Raw genomic sequence first — 5,249 nt, forward strand, 5'->3', positions numbered from 1 at the left:
AGAGAGAGAGAGAGAGAGAGAATTCCTTGAAGACTGCAGATCCTGGGCTGGGATCTTTTCTTAGCACTCCCCCAACAAACTATTAAGTTCAGGCAGCTCAGCACCCGAGTCTAAAAAGGTGCACCCTAGTAAGTCCCTTTCAGTACCGAGGGGCCATTGAGAAGTAGGTGCTCAGGCTCCTGCCCTTGCAACGTAAACTCACTGGGTCTCATGCCACACTGCTCAGAGCCGAGCACCCCTTGCTTCCTGCCAGCAGCAGGCACCACCCCGTCTCAGTCTCAGGGGTTTTGAGCAGTCTGTGGTCTCCAAGCCTCTTTTTTCTGATCCTTAGATGAATGATCTCCAGTCTTGTGGAACTGACCCCACCCCTCTCATCCCAGAGATATTACACACACACCCCCACACACATTTTCCTCCCCAGCTTCTTCCCTTGGTTGAGGGATTAGGTCTTGATTTTAACATTATGTCTATTGGCTCTTCTCTAAACCATGGGAGTCAAATTTTTCTCCTGGTAGGTTTCCAGGGAGCAAAAATCCTCATTCCAACCATTTATCCCTTATTCAGGAAGTGCTACATGTTCTTAACCCCAAGGACACCACAAATCCGCCTGCCAGCTGAAGGTGAGGTCTGCAGAGAGGGGCTTGGGATCTGCCCGGGCCTCGGGGGAAGCGCCCTCTTTGAGAGGATTCTCGCACCAGCTGAGTGCTGGGCTGCAGTCCAGCGAGGCTGGGGCTGTTGATAACCATCTCTAACCCCTGAGCCCAGAGGCTGGTAGTTGCTTTGTAAACGTGATACTCAAAAACCTGAAGCATTGTTGCTAAAGGTAGTTTCTGGCCACTGAGTCATCTTCCCGCCCAGGGTGACAGGCTGTACCTCCAGTTCCCAGCAAGGAAGACGGGGTGGTGCCTGCTGCTGGCAGGAAGCTGCAGGGTGGCTGCTGGCAGCAAAACTTACCTGGGTGGAACTGCAGGGCTGCATCCCAAGAGTAGGAAGTCTAAGGGAATAGTTCACACTGTTCATCCTTTGCTAAGAAGCTGCCATACTGGTCAACCGGGTAAATAGGTAGGGCCGTTGTTGACCGTAAAAGCCTGTTTTTCTTAGTACAAGTTGAATTCCATCATCTGAAATGCTTGGGATACTTTTGGATTTTGAAATATCTGCATATATTTAATGGTATATTTTGGTGATGGGACCTACATCTAAGCACAGAATTCCTGTATGTTTCATGTATACCATATACACATCAGCAGAAGGTGACTTGCTACAATATTTTTAATAATATTGTGCATGATACAAAGTCGCATGGTATAGAAATGTCCTCCTGGGATGTCATGTCAGAGCTCAAAAAGTGTTGGATTTCAGATTTTGCTCAGCCTGTGAGAGCAGACCTGACTTCCTCTGAATGGTATGCACTTCTACCTGTGAAACTTCATGATAAATAGCTCAGTCTGCTAGTAAGAGCTGGCTAACATTTATTGAGCATTTACTATATGCCAGACACAGTTCTACTTGCTTTACAGATTTTAACCTTTTCAATCTGCAGAGCAGGCTTATGGCAAAGGCTCTCTTGGGAAGCCTGTTTGATACGTGGTGGGAAGAGAGGCACAGAGCAGCAGCTTCTGGGTTACACAGGGAATGCTGTGTCAGAGCCGCAGTCTGGGCCCCAGCAATGTGGCTCTGAAGCCCAGACTTACCCTTTCCACACTTGGCCTCTCCAGGTACTGCCTCTCCCTCAGGGTGGCGCAGTCCACTTTCCCAGTTATGTCTTTGCTTCCCCGTAATGAAACTGGAGTGTTTACTGTTTCCCGACAAAATCTACATCCCCCACCTCTGTATCTCCTTAAAACGCCCCGCTCTGTGTCCTGCCTCTCCCCATAAATCTCCCGTCTATTTGGAGGAGAAGCTCATCTCAAAGACACCATCAAAGCACAAGACACTAACATTTGCTGAGTTCCTACGACTTTGGGGGTACTGGGCTGTGCATGAAGTCTTTTAGGGAACCCTGAGTCTTTGACAATAGCTGATAGATGCCCCCATTTCTCAGATACCAAAGGACCCGAGGACGAGCTGTCTGCCAGGCAGTGATGAGTAGAGCTCTCCTGATGGCAGCTCCTGTGCAGAGGGGCCCCAGGCACAAGGTGCGTTGTCTCTTTTCCTGGGACTTTGGGCAGCTTTCGAGACGCCTTGCTGCACTTTGCATTATGGGTGTGTGCGTCATAGCCCTGTAGCGTGACTGCTGACCGTGGGGACTGTGTCACGCTCCCTTCTTCCCTGCAGTGCCTCGTCCTTTCTGCCTACAACAATTAACATGCATTTGGTAATTAAATGAAAGCGAACGGAGGTCAGGGAGGAGGCAGGGTTTGGAGGCGGCAGGCTCACTCTTGCCAACTCTGATACTTCTCTTAAGTTCCTAAAAAATGAGCTCAGGGTTCCGTTTTCCTCAGTTGCTTAGCCTTTTGGGGAGGAGGGAGGAGGTGAGCTGAAACGAGCAGGTACGTGCCTCCATCCACCAAGAGGAAGCTCCTGCTTTGAGACATGACGAGTCCCCAAAATATGTGGTGTTCGTGCTAACCGCGTGCATCCGATGCAACTGGCGGTTACAGGGGCGTGCTCGGACCGGCTCGGGAGAGAGCCTCCTCCTCGAAGGTGTCAGAAGGCGTTAAAATGCCCAAACACAACTTCACCTGGATAAGGCACGGTTCCTATAATAGAAAATAATTGGTTTAGTAACTTTCTTTTATATGCTGTGTTTTCCTTAAACGTGCTTCTCCATCACCCCAGGTTTGCTGCATGTCAGCTGTGTAAGTAATTAGACTGACAGCCCCGGGCACCAAGGCTGGTCTGCCATTGCTGGATCCGGAGTTCCAGAAAACAAGCCAAACAGAACAGAGAAAATGTTCTCCTTTTCAGTTCCTTTCTCCTGAAGCAGAAGGTTGAAAGCCACACAGATAATCCAGCCACGTGGGGGGGGGGGGGCGCTGCGGAGACAGTCTAACCCTTTTTATCTTGCCCTGATTGAGATGGATTGAAAAACAAGATAGGCTTTAAAACACATAAGCCTGATGGTATGATCGCGAATAATATACCGGAGGGGGAGGAGCTTAGCTTACATTTTAGCCTGTACGTGAGGGTGGAGCTAGGACAGTCAAGGCGGGCTGAATGGGGAGAAAGTGTGTCTGAATTAATCAAAACGGCGAATGTGTGAGTTAGCCCTGCAGCCAGGAGAAAAGCCATGGAGAGCCAGTTCTAAAAGACGATAAGGCCGTCCTGTGTCAGTGCTGTAAGGGACGACAAGGTAGGAACAAGTCTGAGAAGTACTTGGGAGTTGCTAGGAGAGAGTTGGTCGTTGGTGTGCGGGAGCTTGACAAGGAACCGAGGGTCCTGGGTGCTGAGGGAGTAGTGTTGTCACCACCTGACTTACAGAATCTGGACGCAGCGGGGAGCATAAGGAGGAGCTGTAGCTGCCTACGGTTGCTGGCTGCAGGTTCTGGGTAAAGCTGTGAGCAGTATTATCTGCTACCACAAGGAGAGAGAGCGAGGGCCTTGAGGATGGTGGAGGCTTACAGTGGTGAGTGAATGCAGACGATGATGATCAAAGGTGACAAAGAGTGACGGGCAGAGCTCGGAGAGCACAGACTGGCAGTGTAGTTCGGCCTTCGCCAGCTCTGTTTAGCTGCCCCTCTCTGGGGGACAGGGCAGAATGCGTAGGAAATAAAAGGTGAGAGAAAGACTTGCAGCAGCACACGCTTTATTTGAGATGAAGACCTGAGAGGGGCCGTTGGCTCGAAGCAGCAGAACAGCAGCTCTCTGAAAAAATAAAGGGTTTGAGTCGAGCGGCCGACGAGGCAGAGAGTGAGGAAGCTGGAAACTGCGTTGGGATCAGGTCCTCTGTCTTAGTGCATGGCCACTGGTCTGTTCCATGTGTGTGTCAGGTTCTCAGCCCTTCTAGAGCGGACGGCCTCTTGATCTGGAGTGATGTGTTCCATAAACGGGAACCAGGCCAGTTCACTAGGAATGCTGGTATTGCTAGGGGCTTGGGAGAAGATGGGGAAGGGTCAGAATCCACGGCAAGATGTCCTTCAGACGGTTCCTGTCAGCAACTGCACTCATAAAATAAGGATCAAGAAAGAGACAGCCTGTAGGGCGTGATGCTAACTTCATCTGACGTTCTTGGCTTTCAGAAGTGTGAGACAGACAACATCTATGCAAGCCAGAAACAGACCCACATGACGTACATTGGAAACTAATCGGTACAACTACTAGCACAGAGTGATCAGTGTGAGAGAGATTTGAAAGGGCCGGGCTGGGAGGCAGGGGGACTGGGGCCGAGGCGGGCTGTGCAAAGTACAAGTCTGACCTCTGACCTAAGACTGTATTAGTTGAGATATAAATCAGGATTATGTGAGGTCAACAGAAAGTCTTCGTTGTTCTGTTTCATTTATCTGTGTTAATGTATGACTGAGTCATCAGGAGGAAAGAAAGAAGACAGCATTGTTAAGAGGCAGCACGGCTTGATAGGGTAAGAACACGCACTGGTAAATCAGCTCCTTGGGCTCAGATCCCAACTCTGGCACATAAAACTGTGTGATCTCGGACAAGTTTCCTAGCTGGGTTGTGCTTCATCTATAAATGGAAGTAATAATTTTGCCTAGTTAAGTAGTTGTAAGAATTAAATGAGTCAATACATGTAAAGGACTTGGGAAAAGTGCCTGGCACATTTGAAGAAATCAATTAATACTGATGTTATTCCCATAAAAACTCACCCCAAACATTGTCCTCACCACAGAGAGTCGTGTTGTTCTTGATACTGACACTGAGTGACTGAAGTGTCTGTGTGCGTGTCAGCCCAGGCCTTCTTTGTGCACACTGCCGTCCATCACAGCAGCAGCCTGTCAAGTTTTCTTCGCTCAGGAAGCCCTTCCACGCACTTCTCCCCTCCTGTGGCTATTTTGCAGTCTCCTTTGTTGCCCTGTATTGGCCCAAATCTAGAGTGCAGTCTCCTGCCTTGATACCCACAAGGTGAGCATCTCCATCACCAGGCAACTTGAAGAACTTGACTCAAAGCTTAGAGAGTCACAGAATGGGAACTTATACCACTACACAGGCACTCACCATGGGCTATTGGATACAGTCCTTGCTTTTGAAAGTCCGTTGGGCATCCCCATGATCAGGAATGTAAGCCTGGTCCCCTCCTGGTCACACAAGCCAGTCACTGAGCTTTTCTCTTTCTTTTCATATTCAACTTCTTC

The 5,249-nt window shown here is 49.4% G+C and overlaps 1 long non-coding RNA gene across 1 annotated transcript in view; it reads right to left on the reverse strand.

Moving 5' to 3' along the window:
* LOC106146890 overlaps positions 1 to 561 on the reverse strand; it is a 3,362-nt gene extending 2,801 nt beyond the window's left edge. The window contains exon 1 of the long non-coding RNA XR_001231512.1: positions 147 to 561. This is a non-coding gene — a long non-coding RNA (uncharacterized LOC106146890). The remainder of the gene's footprint in view (positions 1 to 146) is intronic.
* Between the last annotated feature and the right edge of the window lie 4,688 nt (positions 562 to 5,249).

This window comes from Chinchilla lanigera, unplaced genomic scaffold, assembly GCF_000276665.1.
Source record: "Chinchilla lanigera isolate Chin_1 unplaced genomic scaffold, ChiLan1.0 scaffold00099, whole genome shotgun sequence".
Taxonomy (NCBI): domain Eukaryota; kingdom Metazoa; phylum Chordata; class Mammalia; order Rodentia; family Chinchillidae; genus Chinchilla; species Chinchilla lanigera.